The following is a 20019-nucleotide window of genomic DNA, read 5'->3' as shown; positions in this document are numbered from 1 at the left end:
CGACCGGTTGGAAATCTGAATGGTTTTATGTTAAAATTGATGAGGAAAAGGAGAAGCTAGTTCAGAGCCCGTTGAAGCTAACCTTCAAGCTGACTAGGCCTCAGTGCAACATGACACCGGGGGATCCATGCCAAGATGCTGTGTATGAGTTTAGAATTGTGTCTGAACATATTGGAAGTAGGGATCTAGTCCAGGAATACTTAGCCAACAGAGTATTCCCAACGCTGAGGAAGTGGGGTATGCCGAAGCTTGAAGAAGAGAAGAAAGAGAGTGAACTCGTTCGGCTGCCTTATCTCTTTAAGTTCAAAAAACACTTCAAGGAACCCTGCCAAGAATGGTTGGACACGATCAAAGTTATGTGTAATGAGATTTTAGGGAACTATACGAAAAAAGAAGATCAGTTGCTAACTGCAGCCTTCGGCGCTCGTCCGAAGCGAAGATTGAATCGGGTAATGGATCCACTAAATTTTGAATATCCTGATTATGAGCGTTTGAACAAAGTTGTTGAAGGGCAAAAAAGAAAAAGAGTTGTTAGCGTTGTGGGCAGACAGGCCGCTAGAATGGTAAAAGAAGATGAAGAAAACCTGAAGAAGAGGAAATTGAGCCCTGAGCCGACAGCAGTTGCTCTGAAGAAGAGAAAAGCTACGGCTCCGAAGCAGAAGGCGACTGATATAGAAGAAGAAACTCCTGCAACACCTTCTGCTACCGACGTGGCAGAAATTCTAAAGGTAATGACTGAATCTTTGCCTATCAAGCTAAGTCCACTGGCGCCACACCTGACGAAGCTTTTTCAGAAGAAGGAGCCTTCGATAGCGAAGAAGGCAGTTGGGCTGAAAAAACGAAGAATTATTACTATGACAGAAGCTATTGAAGAGACACCACGACCAGCTTCGGCTTCAAATGCACCAGCTGTTGAGAGCGCTACAGCTACCGAAGCTGCACCTACTGAAGCTGCAACTGCCAAAGCTGAACCGGCCGAAGATGTAAATCTAGAAAGCACACTTTCTAATATTGATAAGATACTTCTTGACATGGCCGCAGAAGAAGCTGCTATAGCTGCCGAAGAGGCCGTGGCCACAGTGCCTGAGAAAGAGAAGGAAATAGTCGAAGATGCTTCAGAAGAAGAAAATTTCAATTTTCAAAACTTAATTCGACAAGAATTGTCGAAGGCTGAGAAAGAAGAGTTGAGAGACTATGCCGTATCCTGTGGATATGAACCAGGGGCACTACTCTTTGGCGGTGTTGACGACGAAAGCTTAGGCTGTCTTCGAGACCGAACCGGAGCGAAGGTTATCAGTACTCTTTCGAAGAGTATTGGTTTCCCGAAGCTTGAGACAGACATTAGCCGTTACCGACGACAGCATATCGTCGGTAGTTTATTCTATTCTAATTTCAAGGTAAAAAACTTTTCTTCAACTTTTTATTGTTTTTAACAACGAAGGTTGTTTCTGCACAGAGTATGCTATTGAGTAAAGCTTTGAGGATGCAACAAGATCTTGAAGATAAAAAGCATGAAGTTATAATTGAGGGTTTAGAAAGCAAAATTAAAGATCAAGCAGCTGCTCTTGAAAAGAAGGATTTCGAACTTCAGACAGCAGAGGGTTTATTGGCAGAAGCTGAAGCTAAAATTGCAAGTTTGAACACGGAGCTTCTCTCAAAGTCAGAAAGCTTCGAACAAGAAAAGCAGAAGTTTGATGCAAAATTTGAGGCTGAGGTCGAAAAAGTTCAAATTTGCAAAAATAATTGACAGAGCTTCAAAACAAATGTCTGGAGTTCAGTAACCGATGTGTGCAACGGCTGAAACAGATATTCAATTTGGTTGGAGCCGGCTATGAGAATTTTAGTCCTTCGATTGAAGACTTGCCAGGAGCCTTCGAACATATCGAAGGTGAAATTGATGCTCTTGATGAAATTATAGCTGGACACGGCGATTTTTGTGCTCTGGTAGCTTCTCGGGGCACAACTGTTGCCTTCCTGAAATCTGGTTGCACACATGGAAAGATTGTCAATAGACCCAACTTTAGCTAATCACCAGCAGATCTGATTGATATTCCCAGTCTTGCCCGAAGCATAGGAAATAGGTTTATAAAGCTAGTATGGACGAAGGGTGGACGAAGCTTAGCTGGTGACGAAGCTCGAAGTCATCTTAAGCTGGTAACAAAATCATACCTTGTTCTTACCTTTTCCTTTAAACTTGAATTTTCCTTACAACACTTTAATATGTATAGGATGACGAAGCTAAAGAGCACAAAGCTGAAGCTTAGCAGACGATCCGAAGCTCAATAGATAGTGATGAAGCTTGAATAGCTAGCTGTTGAAAAAACTCTAAGAACTCTTGTATTAACCTTTGTAAAGAATATTGTAATTTAAGAATTAGATTCTACTCAGTAAATTTTGTCCATACCTTGTAATATATTTTTACCTTTCCATCAATGTGTGAAGTGCTTCGATGTGAACGAAACTTGTACTTTTTGAGCCGAAGGCCAAAAACACCTTCCCTTCTTTTCGTACACAATGAAGCATGATTCTGCTTTCGAAGCTGCATTCTTAGAGCCGAAGCAACTGTTTGTATCTGTATGGTATGGTGATGATGATGATCCTATGTATGTCTAAATGAATGTTTATGTATGCAATGTATGATGTAATGTATCGTGCAAATGAATGCCCAAACACACACATCCAAAGCTTCATCCACAACCTTCATTCCCTAAGGAATGACTGAAATCTCTTTGCCGTTTATTTTTCGGCTGCACCGTTTATTTTTCGGTGTAAGTTCTGTATTCCCAAAGGAACGTCTTTTGAACTTCTTCGCCTTCTATTTCGGCGGTATTCACGTTGACTTTTTGCACTTCACCTTATATTTCGGTGGTATTTGGCTCTGCATTCCCTAAGGAATGACTTTTGAGCAGAAAACTTACGCTGCGCTCCCTTAGGAACGACTTTTTGTAGCTTCGTCATGCTCTGCATCCCCTTAGGGACGACTTTCGAGCTTCTCCCTGTTTTTTCTTTTTTCTCTGCACTCGATGGTGCATGCTCAGATTTTACATTTACATATTTGGGGGATTTTGCTCTCGTGGAGCTGAATAAGAAAGGAAAAGATTACAAACTATGGCCCCCATTAAAAACCTTTCCCCCCTTCGGAAAGGAAAAGGGTGCCATAGAAAAATAGAAAAAGATTACATGAATCTATACATAATACCGCCGAAGCTCATCCGCATTCCAAGACCTAGGAATATCATTGCCATCCATATCTTTTAGTCTGTAAGAACCAGGCCTTGACGAAGATACGACTAGAAAAGGTCCCTCCCACTTCAACTGTAGTTTGCCTACTGTGTCCGGATTTGCCACTCTCCGAAGCACCATATGCCCTGGCTTGATATTTTTCAGCCGGACTTTTCTGTCTCGCCACTTTATTGTTTCGGCTTGATATTTATTAATATTTTCCACAGCATGAAGTCTGACCCCTGCTATAGTGTCTTTTGCTACATGATAATCAGCTTCGTCTTCAGTCGAAGCTGTTGTTCTTATTGACCCCGTTTTAGCTTCGTCACCAAATAATAGCTTGAATGGCGTAAAACCTGTTGATTTTGATACAGTCGTGTTGTGGCTCCACACCACTTTAATCAACTCTTCCGGCCACTTTTCTCTGGGCTGGTTAAAAATTAAGTTCATTATTCCTGTCATTATAATACCATTTGCTCTTTCGACAAGTCCATTTGATTCTGGATGTCTGACTGACGCAAAATGGATCTTCGTGCCAATTTGATCACATAATTCCTTGAAGGTTTCGACATCAAACTGTGTTCCATTGTCCACAGTTATAGCCTTTGGTACGCCGAAGCGGCAAACAATGTTTTGCCAAAAGAATTTCTGGACTGTGACCGAAGTTATTGTGGCCAAAGGCTTCGCTTCAATCCACTTGGAAAATTATTCTACAGCCACCACAACATATTTTAAATTGCCTTGTGTTGGTGGAAGTGGACCTAATAAATCCAGGCCCCATCTTTGCAATGGCCAGGTTGGTTGTATCAGTTGGGTTAAAGACGAAGGTTGTTTCTGGTCTCTTGCGCATTTTTGGCAATTTTCACATTTTTGAACTAGATCCACTGCATCCGAAGCTGCCTTCGGCCAATAAAATCCTTGTCTGAAGACTTTCCCCATCAAAGGTCTAGATCCAATGTGAGATCCACACAATCCTGCATGTATTTCCTTCATCAATTCTATATGTTCAGCTCTGGATAGACACTTGAGCAGTGGAGAGCAGACTCCATGTTTGTATAACTCCCCCTCTATTATTACATATGGTCGTGCTCTTGCCTCCATTCTCTTATTATAAGCTTCGTCATCTAAAAGGCAGTTGCCTTGGAGAAAAGATATAATCCCAGTCCTCCAATCTTCACTATGAACAGGAGATATATTGAGCACTGCTCTTTCAAGAAGTTCCACCGAAGGTGCTCTTATTGTCTCAAAGAATACTTCCGAAGGTAAGGGCAGCCCCTGTGCCGCTGACTTGGCTAGCAGATCAGCGTGCTCATTTTCTCCTCGTGGAATATTCTTGATAGAAAACCCTTCTAAAGAAGCTTCAAGCCTTCGAACTGTATCCAGGTATTTCTCAAGCTTTGGGTCTCTTGCTCTACAACTCTTGTCAACATGACCAGAAATAACTTGGGAATCGGTTTTAAGGACCGCCCTTCTTATCCCCATTGCCTTTAACTTCCGAAGCCCCAAAAGCCAAGTTTCGTATTCAGCAATATTATTTGTGCAGCTGAAATCAAGTTTTACTGCATGACATGTTCTGACTTTGGAAGGTGCAACCAAGACAGCAGCTGCACCTGCCCCGAAGGTTCCCCAGGAACCATTGCAGAACATTGTACAAGCTTCGACATCTTTATTTGCTTCTTCCTGAGCCCCTGGCGTCCAGTTAGCGATGAAGTCTGCTAACGCCTGGGACTGGATCGAGGATCTATGCACATAATCAATGCTGAATTCGTTGAGTTCCGCAGCACACTTTCCAATCCTTCTAGTAGCTTCTCTGTTCCTCATAATATCTTTCAAAGACTAAGATGAAGGAACAATTATATGGAATGCTTGAAAGTAGTGCCAAAGCTTCCTGGAGGCCATTAAGACAGCATACAATACCTTCTCCAATTCTGTATAATTTTTCTTTGATAAGCTTAAAACTTCAGAGACAAAGTATACTGGGGCTTGCTTTTTGATTTGTCCTTCCAATTTCTCCTGCACAAGCGCCACACTCACTGCAGAGTGCGAAACTGCCACATATAATAGTAACGGAGCCCCTGGCGCAGGTGGAGTTAATGTTGTTAGATCAATCAGGTATTGCTTCAGTTCTTCGAAGGCTTTCTGTTGAGCTGGGCCCCACTGAATGACTTCGGCTGACTTTAGTATTTCAAAGAATGGCAAGTTTCTTTCTGCTGATCTAGATATAAATCTGTTCAATGAAGCCAATCTTCCTACCAACCGCTGGGCCCCCTTCTTCGTACTTGGCAATTCCATTCGAAGTATGGCTTCGATCTTGTTTAGATTAGCTTCGATCCCCTTCGTTGAAACTAGGCAACCAAGGAACTTACCCTTCTTTACTCCGAAGACACATTTTTCGGGATTCAATTTCAGGCCAGCTTGCCTAAAATTAGCAAATGTTTCTTGCAGATCAGTGATATGATTTTCTTGCTTCGTGCTTTTCACTATGATGTCATCAACATATGTTAGCACATTTTTGCCTATCTAAGAATGAAGGACCTTGTCTGTCATTCTGCTGAAGCGTCCTCCAGCATTCTTGAGCCCCTCAGGCATCCGAAGATAACAATATGTACCACTCGGGGTTATGAAGCTAGTCTTCGGCTCATCTTCCTTCTTCATCCAGATTTGGTGGTAGCCTGAGTAACAATCTAGTAAACTCATAAGCTCTGATGAAGCTGCTGCATCTACTAGAGAATCTATTCTTGGCAATGGGAACTCATCCTTTGGACAAGCCTTGTTAAGATCTGTAAAATCGATGCACATTCTCCATTTACGATTTGCCTTCTTCACCATAACAGTGTTAGCTAGCCACTCTGGGTATTTGACTTCTCTGATAACGCCAGCACTAAGAAGCCTCTTCACTTCGTTTCGAGCACCTTCAGCTTTGTCATCGGACATTTTCCGAGCCTTTGTTTTCTTGGCCTGAAAGATGGATCCACATTGAGTGAATGCTCAATGACATCTCTAATGACACCACAAAGATCATTAGCTGACCAGGCAAACACATCTTTGTTGCTGAATAAAAACATTATCAAGGTTTTCTCCTGCTCTTCAGATAACTGAGAACCCAGAAATACCTTCTGCTCTGCTATTTCTTCACATAGAAGCATAGGCTTCGGCTGATCAGCCGAGGCAGCCTTCTCTCTTCTGTACTTGTACTATTCACAAGCTTCATGTCCATCTATGTTGTGGATTGCTTTTGAATCTGTCCAGTTTCCTTCAGCTTTTCTAGCAGCTTCCTGACTGCCATGAACAACAATGGGTCCTTCTTCCGAAGGTATCTTTATGCATAGATATGCTGGATGAAGTATTGCTTCGAAAGCGTTGAGTGTCCCACGACCAATGATTGCATTATAGGGGTATTCCATGCCAACAATATCAAACACAACCTGTTCAGTCCTTGTGTTGTGGACAAATCCGAAGGTCACTGGCATTGTGATCTTGCCAAGTGCTACGATCTGCTTTCCTCCGAAGCCACAAAGAGGGTGTGTAGCATCATGAATCTTGTCCTCTGGCTCTTGCATCTGTCTAAAGGCCTTAGAAAATATGATGTCGGCTGCACTGCCTGTATCAACCAAAACATTGTGGACCAGAAATCCCTTGATGACACAAGATATGACCATAGCATCATTATGAGGATAATCCTTGAGCTGAAGGTCCTCCTAGGAGAAGGTGATTGGGATGTGGGACCATTTTGACTTGATGAAGGGTCCCTGCACCCCAACATGTTGTACCCTTCTATGAGCCTCCTTCTTCTCCTTCTTGTTGGCTGGTTCTGAGCATGAACCGCCTGTTATTGGGAGCACCAGTTTCGTAGCCGAAGCAGCTTCAGCTTCGATGTTGGACGAAGCCATCAACTCGAAAGTGGAAGTGAGTTCACCGGAGGTGGGCGCCAATGTTGGGGACTTGTTCTCAAATGCTATGAGTCAAGAAAAGGCAACACAAAGTATCAAATGTTAAAGTCCTTCATCCTTCGAAACATTATTTCTCTTAGGATATAACGATCTTCGGACGAAGGTCTTGAAGGACATACCTTCATCATTACGGTTATAAGATAATAAATGACGAAACATATGAAACATGAGAGATAACACGAACAAACACATAATATAATTCATATGTTTCATTATGCAAACTTGAATATTTAAGTACAACATTCAATTATATTTATACCTTCGGCTTGACAGAAGGCAAAAATCCAAATGTTGCGCGCGAGCGATTGCAAGATAGCGTGAACAGTACGGGGGTACTGTTCATCTATTTATAGGCACAGGGCGCAGCCTGTGGGGAATTACATTCATGCCCTTTACAAAGGATTACAATCATAATACAAATTATCATGGGCCAGTTGGTCATTTCATCTTTAAGTCGGTGCATTTGGAAATATGCTCCGAAGCCTTTTGATAGATAGCTTCGGTTTCGTGTCAATCTTCCAAAGGTGTTTCTTCTTATGAGACCTTCGGCGACGAAGCAGACCCCAACACACATCTAGCTAAAAGCGCCGTCGTGGTGAGAAAGGGAGACCGCGGGGGAGCGAATTGGGCCGCCACCGGCGGTCACGGCGGTGCCGGGTCTCCGTCCTCGGGGTGTGGCCAAGGAGAGTTCGCCAGCGCCTGGGGAAGTTTTCCACGGCCGTAATTGGAAGGAAGAACCGGTGGAGCTGGGTGAATTGCTCATCGGAGTAAGGTGCGCGCCATCCTTCTGCCTCTCGTCGTGGCTAGCGTGTCGCACTGCTCCATCACTGGTACATCCTAGTTCAATCGAATTAACCTGCTCTGTAGATCGTGTAGTACTTGTCCATGAAGGAAATAGTGTTCTGGGGCGCCAGATCAGCTTGCGCCGGCGAGATCGCCGCCGTGGAGCTTTCTGCGCCGCCGCACTCTGAGTTGGGGGTGGAAAGTTGGGTTGGCGCCGTCAGATTGGATTTGTGTGGCCACGATTAGAAGTTAGGGTGGATGGCCACTGGCCGTTGATCTCCTGATAAACGCTCTGGAATAGATCTAGGTAGCGTTTCGCCCAAGACTGTTAGATGTCGTTCGGACGGTTTGGGGTGCATCAAGCTTCATAAAATCAGTCGTCGGATTCTGATCCTGTGGCTACCCTGGCATATCGGTTCGCTAGATGGCATGATCTAATCCGATCCGTTGGATTGGGATCCAACAACCGATATTCACCCATAACCCTTCGCCACGCTCTTTTACTAAAGAGACCCCGAGAGATAACTGAATTAACCCGCCGTCCAAGCGGCTTTAGCTCTGAGTCTTCGGAAGAGTTACCCTGAGGTCCCTGTGTTTTCTGTAAATAGTGCGCCCAGTCCAAGAAACTAGAAAAATCAGGAAAATTAATTAGAAAAGGATTTTCAATGTAAAAATAAACCGCTAGAATTGGTTTAATTCATAGAAAATTCATATGATATCCAAATTAATCCATTCCAATTGCTATAATTTTGTAATTTTATTGTTTATCATTTAGTACAACTGTTTTGACATGATTGTCATATTAAAATTTATATCCTGTTTAATCTTGTACAAAATACATAAAACCTTTAGAAATTCATAACTAAAAATCCATAACTCCAAATTGATTCTTTCTAGTGGCATTAATTTTGTTTAAGTATTGTTTATCACCTAGTACCTTTATCTAACCATGAAACTTGATTTAACATTATTCACATGAATTACTCTATTCTAGGTACTAAATAACTCCAGAAATTCATAACTTGGTAATCGTAACTCCGAATTTAGTAATTCATGTTCCTACGATCTTGTTACGCAGCGTAGAATATTATTATGCAGTTTGTTCTTATGTTTGGTCTGATGTTAATTTTGCCTATACCAAGTTTGTTTGTATTCCTACGACTAGCGCGAGGTTTCGAGTCACCTATGGATCATCCTGGTATCTGGAATCTCAAGTCCCAGGCAAGTTGTGCCCTTGATCACTTCCTTTTTACACAGTCATGTTCTTATTAATCATAATGATCTGCATAGGTTAATTTGATGGGATCCAATAGTTTACCTTAGTTTTGGCTATCTTTATACCTTGTTTTACCACTGATTTTTTGGTAGTATATGCTATTGCTTTATGTGGTTTTGGGTATAGAGATATACATTACTCATGTTCACACTTTTGTTATCAGTTTATTATTTACTGTTCATGACAAGATCATTATGTTAGTGAGAACATGGAGAACCACCCGGGAAAACAGTGCCACCATAAGGGTGGTATGGGTCACCCTTGGCTGACTAATTAGGAAAGCTAGTGGAAGACTACATTACCTGAAAGGGGCAAGGGCAGTATAGGAGTTGCATGCAGGGAGGTTCTCGGGTTGATTTTGCTGCGATGGTGGTCAGACGAGGGATTCTTGCAAGTGCTCTTCGCATAAACTGTAGCGGGTTATCGGAAGCCAGTGGAACTTTGTAAAGGCCTCATAGTGGATCCCTAGCCATTCACCTCGGTAGTGTCTAAGGGCCTTGCAAACCCTAGCGACATGGGATACACGACTTGTGGGTACAGGGTACAACCTCTGCAGAGTGTAAAACTGGTATACTAGCAGTGCTCACGGTCATGAGCGACTCGAACACTCACATGATTAATTTATGGAATTAAATTCAATTTGTCATTTGCATCGCATTAGGATTACTTTATTATTACTTCATATTTATTATTACTAAGGTTTGGTATTTACTTACACTTGGTAACTGCTAATAAAATTTTGACTAACTTATAAAAGCAATGCTCAACTTCAACCTTTATTTTGTTGATCAGCCTTACACTTCACATGAACTCCCACCTTTGGTGAGTTCATGCACATTATTTCCCACAACTTGTTGAGCGATGAACATGTGTGAGCTCACCCTTGCTGTCTCACAGCCCCCACAGGAGAAGAACAGGTGGTTCAAAAAAAGCCACACAACGAGGAGTTTGATCTGATCTAAGTTTGATCTGATCTAGGTGGCGTCTCCCAGTTGACTTTATGGCACCAAGGATGGACTTTAGTTCATTTTATATTATTATTTTGTAAGACTTCCGCTATGTAATAAGTACTCTGATTATATTGTGACATTTGTCTCTATACACTCTGGTATTATATGTGTTGTCTTCTTTGGCGCATATATGAGATGCACCCGGCTTTGTCCCTTAAATCCGGGGTGTGACACAAATGATGGTAATACAACAAATGGCAAACATGGTTACCGAAATGCAAAATCAGATAAGACAAGAACGCGAGGAAATACGTCAGGACCGGCTGGAGATACGCCAAGAAATAAGGCAAGCACAGTTGGAAAGACAACAACAACACCCACTACCTGCACCACCACCACCTACTCTACCAAGCTACATAAACATATATATATATATATATATATATATATATATATATATATATATATATATTACTACTATTTGTAAGATCTATGTGTTACTTTAGTTGGTAGTTGGTATGATACTATTTTAGGAGGAATAATAAGGTCTATTTGACCCCATGAGTTGCTTATGCATCATGCTGGGATTTTGTTTGTGCATATGTTTTGAGATAACATGATTATACCCCTTTTTCTGTTAGGGGGTAGGATTTGTAAGGCCCAAAATTTGTATAAGAAAAAAAAATAAAAAATAAAAAAATAAATATATGCAGAAATAAAATAGTAAATTCAGATATCTCAAATTATACTTGAGTGTTAAAAATTGAGGACTGAATTTTGGAAACCAAGAATTATTTTTAGAAAAGGAATAATAAATTTTTTTCTATTCAACTAATTGATTATGCATTTCATTAAATGATGCACCATAAGCAATCATTTACATGAATATTTAATTTTGAAGTAGCTTCAATTCCTATCCCACAATCAAAATACTAGTTTCCTAAAAAAAGGAACAATATGAGTGTGTTTCATATTTCAAACATTTATCAAACAAATAAATTAATTAGAATAAATATATATCTATTGCATCATAATTGATTTTGAGTATGTATTAAAAAAATTGACAGTCCTTGTTCATATTCAACTAAGATATTAAAATAGTCATATGAAAAAGGGGGCATCCAATACTTATGGATTTGGGGTGGCACATTTTATAGAAATAATTCTCCTATATACTTGGTTTCTATTTAACTAAGCATGTTCACAATCATACTTAAAATGATTAATTGTCAAATGACACCTAAATTGATCTATACATCATGTTGGACTTTATTCGATTGTGCACCTATAAATAATAAAAATAATAATATCAATGACAATATATTAGTATCCAATTTGGATTTCCTACCTGATTTACAACTTGGAAAAATTTGAAGATGACATAGAAGGAGAAAAGAAGGAAAAACACTATACAAGATAAAATAAAATATATGGATAAATAAAATACTACCATACTAGTGTGTTTATTTTGTACATTTAACTTGAGTACAAATTCACATCCATAGTTGAATTCAAATTGTGAATTTAAAATAAAACGAGAATGAAAATCAGAAAAAGAAAAAAGAAAGAAAAGAAGAAAAAGGGAAAGAGAACAGACATGCAGATTGAACTTGGGCCCAAAGTGCAGCTCTCGGCCCATTAGGTTCCACTGCGTGACCCAGTACGCCCAGAAGAAGGGTTTGGCGCCGACAGGTGGCCCCACCTGTCCGCCTCCCTTGCATGGTTGGTGATTATCTAGACACCGACGTGGTGGCCCCGCTGGTCAGTAGTGCGCGCACCCGGTTCGTTCACTGAAGCTGCGTGCTGACGACTGGGCCTCGGCCTAACTCACGCATCTGTGACAATGGAATGTGGGGCCAACATGTCATGTTCGTCCTCAACCACCAAGCCAGACTCCGCGGACGGCATCGCAATCTTCGCGGCCGTGGGCGTTGACCTGGAGCCCATCGCCACACGCTTATAAAAGGACCGAGCCGCAACCTTCTCTCCTCCCGCAACCACTCACCCACAATCGCTTGCGCCGGGTCCCTCACCGCGAACCTCACCCTCAGCTGGCGGCCGCCAATGTCGAACTGCCCTACCACCACCGCTTGAGGACAATTGGTCGCCGCCGCGTCTTGTCAGACGTGCCCTGGTGCTTACCCTGACCCTGGGGAGGGAGTGCGTGGCCATAGCACGGGTGTTTTGCCGCCGGGACCTTGGTGATTGGTGGCCGACGTTGCAACTCCGTCGCGGGTCACGATTCCCCATGGTTAGACCCCACTGCTTCATCACCTCCGGTGAGGACTCCCTCCCTGAGTTCGCTAGGTCCTTTATTACATATCACACACTATGGATTAGGACCTAGGGCTTTTCTGCATAGTTTCGTCGTGCTCCGGTGAGCTCTGCGGTGGGGGAAGCAGGGCGCCGCCGGGTGCCGTGACCGAGGTTAGGGGAATAGCCCTCGCCGTGGATCGTCGCATGGACGACCACGATTAGAAGCGGAGTACCGGTTCGGCCAAGGGAGTGTTGGCCGTCCGATCGGTATCGTACAGGTCTGGGGCATGTTCCACCATTTTAGATCTAGACCGCAGATCCGCCATCGTCTGGTGCTGGACCGATCTCTGGTCGTAGCGAATCTCAGCCATTAATCATTAATCATACTGTTAATGTGTCATACCGCTTCGGGTTGAGGACATTCTAATCTGGGCCGTCGGCTTGTAATTCGATGGTTCCGATCAAGGGATAGCCCTTCGGCCCGACCCCTTTGCTAAAATGCCCCTATGTTTCCAGGGAACCAACCCGCGGTCCAGTCCTGTGCGCTATGTGTCTTAAGAATTTTTACCCGGAGACCCCTGTGCTTCGCAGTATTTGGCGCCCAGTCCAGAGATTTGTAACACCCAGTAAAAGTAATTAGAAAATGATTTTTTAATATGAAAATAAATGCTAGAACTTGTTTAATTCATATAAAATTCATATGAAGTCCAAATAAATCCATTACAATTTCTATAGTTTTATAATATTATTGTTTATCAATTAGTGCCACTGTTTTTACATGAAAGTCACATTAAAATTTATATCCTACTTAATCTTGTACAAAACACATAGAATCTTCAGAAATTAATAACTTAAAATCTATAACTCCGATTTGATCCATTCAAGTTGCGTTAGTCTCGTACAAATATTTACTATGCAATAACAACACTTATTATACCATGTCTCATTATTTTATGATTAGATCCTTATTTAACTTTTAGTCTGATTAATGTGCTCATCATTATCTACTAAAATATGATCTATGATCAATTTATAATTTAGATTAAAGTTGAATTAATTACTACTTTAGGTTATATTTTCTCTGGAATTATAAAATAAAACCTAGTTTTAATAATTTAATCACATCATAACTTGATGACGTAACCCCAATTTTAGTGGTTCTCGAACACGCGATCTCGTAGCAACGCGTAGATTATTATTATTCAGTTTGTACTTATGTTTGATGTGACGTTAATATTGTCTATACCATGTTTGTTTGTAATGCTACGACTAGCAGTGAGGTCACGAGAATCTGAGGATTATCCTGGTACCTGGAACCTCAAGTCCCAGGCAAGTTGTGCCCTTGACCACTTTTGTTACCCAATAATGTTCTTTATTATCACTATTCAATGCATAGGTTTAATTTTGATGGGACCCAATAGGTCACCCTAGTCTGATTATCTTTTGTCTTGTTTACCCCTGATCACTTGGGTAGTTTTTGCTATTGCTTTATATGGTTCTGGGTTAATATTTCATTATATCCATGTTCCAATTATGTTGTTATGTTATTTATGTTCATGTCAAGATCATTATATCTTTAATTGGAACATGGAGCTTAGCTTGAGAAACACGTGCCACCACAAGGGTGGAATGGGACGCCCTTGGCTGACTAATTAGGAAAGCTAGTGGAAGACTACCTTACCCGAAAGGGGCAAGGGCAGTAGGGGAGTTGCATGCAGGGAGGTTCTCGGGTTGATTTTGCTGCGATGGCGGTCAGACAAGGGATTCTTGCAAGTTCTCTTCCCATAAACTATAGCGGGTTTTCGGAAGCTAGTGGAACTTTGTAAAGGCCTCGTAGTGGATCCCTAGCCATTCACCTCGGTAGTGTCTAAGGGTCTAGCTAACCCTAGCGATATGGGATACATGACTTGTGGGTACAGGGTACAACCTCTGCAGAGTGTAAAACCGGTATACTAGTCGAGCTCACGGTCATGAGTAGCTCAGGACTGTCGCATGATTAAATATGAAACTTAAATTCAATTTGTCATATGCATTGCATGTGATTATTTATTAATTTTGTTCTATTGTTCTTATTATGGTTTGGTACCTACTTACATTTAGTATTTGCTAATAAAATTTTGACCAACTTATTAAAAGCAATGCTCAGCTTTAACCCCTATTGTTGATTAGCCTTACACATCACATGAGCTCCCACCTTTGGTGAGTCCATGCACATTATTCCCCACAACTTGTTGAGCGATGAACATGTGTGAGCTCACCCTTGCTGTCTCACACCCCCACAGGAGAAGAATAGGTGGTTCAAGAGGAGCCACACAACGAGGAGTTCGATTCGATCTAGGTGGCGTCTCCCAGTTGACTTTAGGGCGCCAATGATGGACTTTAGTTTGATTTATATTTATCTTTTATTTTGTAAGACTTCCGCTATGTAATAAGTACTCTGATTATATTGTAACATTTATCTCTATACACTCTGTTATTATATGTGTTGTCTTCTTTGGCGCATATATGAGATGCACCCGGTTTTGTCCCTTAAAACCGGATGTGACATTTTTCTGCCGAGCTTGAGCTTCTTTCAGGTTATGTCTTATACGTTGGACTTTTTCTTCTGTTTCTTTAACTAAATTAGGTCTAAAAAACAATCGTTCTCCTGGTTCTGACCAATTCAAGGGTGTTCTGCATCGTCGTCCGTACAGAGCTTCAAACGGTGCCATTTTATTACTTTCTTGATAACTGTTATTATAAGAAAATTCTGCCAGTGGTAGACAATCATCCCACTTTTGTGGGAACTCCAAGACACAGGCTCGTAGCATATCCTCAAGTATTTGATTTACCCTTTCGGTTTGTCCGCTCGTCTGAGGATGATAGGCCAAACTGTGGAGTAATTTAGTACCCAAAGATTTGTGCAGCTCCTCCCAATACTTAGATACAAATTGCGGTCCCCGGTCCGACACTATCGTCTTTGGAACTCTATGCAAACTGAGAATACGAGCCACATATAACTTAGCATAGGTAATGACCAGGTAATATGTTTTGACTGGCAGAAAATGAGCTTTCTTTGTAAGCGGTCAATTATGACCCAAATAGAGTCAAATCCTTCACCTATCTTGGGTAATCCCACAATGAAATCCATATTAATGTCTTCCCATTTCCAGGTTGGGATTGACAATGATTGCAAAGGTCCAACAACTTTCATATGTATTGCCTTGACACATCTACAAGTGTCACATTTTGCCACATAGCGTGCAATTTCAATCTTCATCTTAGTCCACCAATAATGTTGTTTCAAGTCTTGGTACATCTTAGTGCTCCCAGGGTGAATGGAATACCGACTAAGATGAGCTTCGCCCAGGATTTGTTGACGGACTTCAGCATCCTTTGGCACCACTATGCGGTCTTTAAACCATATCACTCCTTGATCATCTTTCCTAAAACAATTAGCTTTGCCAGCCTCCTATTTCTCATGAATATATTTCATACCCTTATCGATCCTTTGAGCATCAATAATCCTTCGTAGAATAACTGACTCAAGCTTCAAATGTGTCAAGGTTCCTTGTTGTACTATCCCCAGATTTAATTTTTCCATTCCCTGACATAGAGTGGTGTCAGATTATCTTACTGTGAGACAATGACAAGAGTCTTTACACTTAAAGCATCTGCCACCACATTAACCTTTCCTGGGTGATAATGAATCTCCAAGTCATAATCCTTGATCAGCTCGAGCCACCTTCTTTGTCTCATGTTTAGCTCCGACTGGGTGAAGATATACTTTAAACTCTTGTGATCCGTATAGAAGTGATAGACATTCCCCAGTACATAATGACGCCAAATCTTAAGGGCATGAACTACTACGGCCAGTTCTAAATCATGTGTTGGATAATGTTCCTCATGCTGGCGCAGCTGCCTTGAAGCGTAAGCTATTACTCATCCTTCTTGCATCAGGACACATCCAAGCCCACTGCCTGATGCGTCACAATAAACATCAAATGGCTTCTCAATATCTGATTGGGCCAAAATCGGTGTAGTGGTCAACAATACTTTCAATTGTTCAAAGGCCTCATTGCATTTAGAGGACCAGTCAAACTTAACATCATTCTTAAATAACCCAGTAATGGGTTTAACAATCTTTGAGAAATCCGGGATAAATCTGCGGTATACCCAGCCAATCCAAGGAAACTTCTAACTTGATGCACTAAAGTGGGTGGTTTCCATTCCAGGATATCCTTGACCTTGCTGGGATCAACCACAATCCCTTTGGCAGATAAAACATGTCCTAGAAATTGGATTTCTTCTAACCAGAATGCTCATTTGCTGAATTTGGCATAAAGTTGATGTTCTCTCAAGTGCGTTAATACAATTCACAAATGTTTTGCATGCTCCTCCTCATTCTTGGAATAGATCAAAATGTCATCAATGCAGACCACCACAAACTTGTCTAATTCGGGCATGAATACCGAATTCATCAAGTATGTGAAGTGGGCGGGAGCATTTGTCAATCCAAAAGACAACTAAATATTCAAATAACCCATACCGAGTGGTGAAAGCGGTCTTGGGTATATCCTCAGGTCAAATTTTGATCTGATGATAGCCCGAACGGAGATCAATTTTAGAAAACACCCTGGCTCCAGTGAGCTGATCGAATAAAATATCGATCCGAGAAAGAGGATACTTGTTTTTAATAGTCACTTCATTAAGGGGTCTGTAGTCCACGCACATTCGAAGAGTTTGATCCTTCTTCTTGACAAAGATTGCTGGGTATCCCCATGGCGATGAACTTGGTCTAATAAATCCTTTCTCCAATAAGTCTTGTAATTGCATCTTGAGTTCTGCCAGCTCATTGGGTGGCATACGGTAACAAACTCCACATCCCTTTCCGGAGGTAACCCGGGCAAATCCTCAGGGAATACATCCGAGAACTCACACACAACCGGAATGTCTTGGATTTTTTGCACCATGGATGCAAAAACTTGTCCAGGAACTTTAACTAGGACAGATATAGGGATGGACAACTTGACTTTTCCATGTCCATGACTTAATTGAATAGTCCTTTGGTTCGCATTGATGATAGCCTTATTCTGTGCTAACCAATTCATGCCTAGAATTACATCTACATCCTGTCCCTTTATAACAATCATGTTGGTAGGGAACTCATGTCCGTCCAATCTTACGGGTACGTGGAAGACTACTTCCTTAGTAAATATTTGACCCCATGTGATTGAATAACAAATCCCTCTTTTGATTCAATACTATGTATGCAATGCTTCTCAACAAAAGTCTTGCTCATAAAAGTATGTGATGCACGAGAATCAAAAAGGATGACGGTGGGATAGTTGGCAACGAGAAACATCACCGGTTGTCCTTCCGGAGTGGTCACCACATGGGTGTAGTAAACTCGCCCAGTTTTCCTTGTATTTTTGCCCGCTGGAGCGTTGGCCACATTTCCCTTTCCTTGAGTCGTGTTCCCAGAAGTCTATTGAAAATTTGATTTATTCTGCTTTGGATAGGGGCAGTCCTTGATGAAATGTCTGGACTTCCCACAATTAAAGTAGCCATTAGAGAAATTGAGTAGAGCAGGGAAACGGGCACCAGGGGCACTCAACTGATTGTTCTGGGCGAGGGCAGGAGTGGGACGGATGAACACTGGTTGCTTGAAAGGATATGTGGATGGACGAGGAGAAGAGCGATTTGGGTTGAAAGGAAGAATGACCAACCTTGACCGCTTTTCAGACCCTTGAGACAATCCTTCACCCCCATATCTCTTTGTTTTTCCTTGTCCCGAATTCTTGGCTTCCACTGAAAGCGTTGTGCTTATAGCCCTGCTATAAGTGAGATCCAGGCATGTGGCCATCTTGCGCTGGAGTCGATCATTCAAACCTCTCATGAAGCAATTTTTCTTCTTTAAATCCGTGTCCACTTGGTCGATAGCATGTTGGGAGAGATGATTGAACTTGTTGAGATATTGCATTACCGAGTCTCCCCCTTGCTTTAAACGTATAAACTCCTCCAGCTTCATGTGTAAAACCCCTTCTGGAACATAATGTTCCCTGAATGCCTGCTTGAATTCTGCCCACGTGACAAGATGTCCTCGAGGCTGAATAGCTGTAAAATTTCCCCACCGGGTTCTGGCAGGACCTCTCAATTGTTGGGTGGCGAACAGGGGCTTCTGGGTTTCAGTACACCAGATCAGTCCGAATGTTTGGTCCATGACTCGTATCCATTTATCCGCTTCCAAAAGATTCTTCAAGTTTAACAAAAAGCGGTGGACGAGTTTCAGAAAACTCCAAGTATGTGGTGTCTCGGGGCCCTTGGGGTTGACCTCGGCCTCCATGCTGCTGAAACTGATTCCCCGCCAATTCACGCAGGAAACGAGTGTTGTCAGCGGTGGCATTAACTAATGCAGCGATAGCCTCAGCCAATGTGGGAGGTATAGGTGACGGGTTCGAAGTTTCCTCCCCGCTGCGGGAAGTTCCCGCCCCGTCTTGAGCACAAGTTCTTGATGGCATCTAAGGAAGAAAAATATATTGAATTATTACATGCCGAAAGTACACCACCTTTATTACATTATACCAAACTAGTACTAATTATACATACTCACTAGTACAACTCAACTTCCTTATTTAATTTACATAAAGACACCACTTATACTACACTACTCTAATTATCTTCGTCCTTGGTTGTTCCCGCTCCACTGCCAGCTTCGAGAGAACGTTCATCTGCGAGGTTCATGGAAGGAGGGGCTCCAAAAAGATCCAACTCGCCCTCAGGTCCTCCACTAGCTGCTCCAGATGTTCCAGCTCCTGTTGCTGCAACTTCCGATGGCATATTTGGATGCAGTCGATCGTATAACAAGTGCACTTCCTCATGTAGAGTGTTACAATATGCTTGCAGATTCTCCAGGGATGTGCTTACTTCCGCTACTCGTGCTAGAGCATTTGCCTCCCAATCCCAGGCGAAAGAGCACGAATTTACGGCCCAGTCGATAGCTGTGTCTCGTTCCACGATTTCCTGCTGCAAGCGATTAACCTCCGTTGACAGCTCAGCAATGCATCGGCTATCTCGCGCACGCTCCCTATTTCCATGGCGTAGTTCTGACATGAGTCGTTCCACCCAGGCCTCTAGATCCCCTATGGGATCATTGCTTCCACCACTGCTCCCCTCATGTCAAGGAGCCAACTGGTGCCGGGGCACACCTCGAGGTCCAGTTGCCTTTTGTTGGGTTGTCTTGGTACGTGCCATACCTCCATAAGAGGGGAAGATTTATTTAGTATAGTTTGAACATGATGCATGCATGACATAATGATTATGGAATCAACTTTTTGTTGATCCCCCTACCTCCTACGTATACTATTATTTGGCACTCTATTACCCGACTTCAAAAGATAAGTTAGTATCAGAAAGTGGCAAGATAAGAATGAAAGAATGTTTCAAGGTAAGTATTTTAAAACCCTTTTGAAGTACTACCACTACAAGAAACTGGTTAAAGAACGTGGGTGAAAAACCGTCGAACTTAATGTAATAGGCCGTCGAACTTACCATAAGAACGTGGGTTTACCGACGAATATAGCCGACGGCGATTTTTGGACGA

The sequence above is a fragment of the Zea mays genome, chromosome 9, assembly GCF_902167145.1.
Source record: "Zea mays cultivar B73 chromosome 9, Zm-B73-REFERENCE-NAM-5.0, whole genome shotgun sequence".
Lineage (NCBI taxonomy): Eukaryota > Viridiplantae > Streptophyta > Magnoliopsida > Poales > Poaceae > Zea > Zea mays.
Note: the sequence above shows the minus strand (reverse complement) of the source record.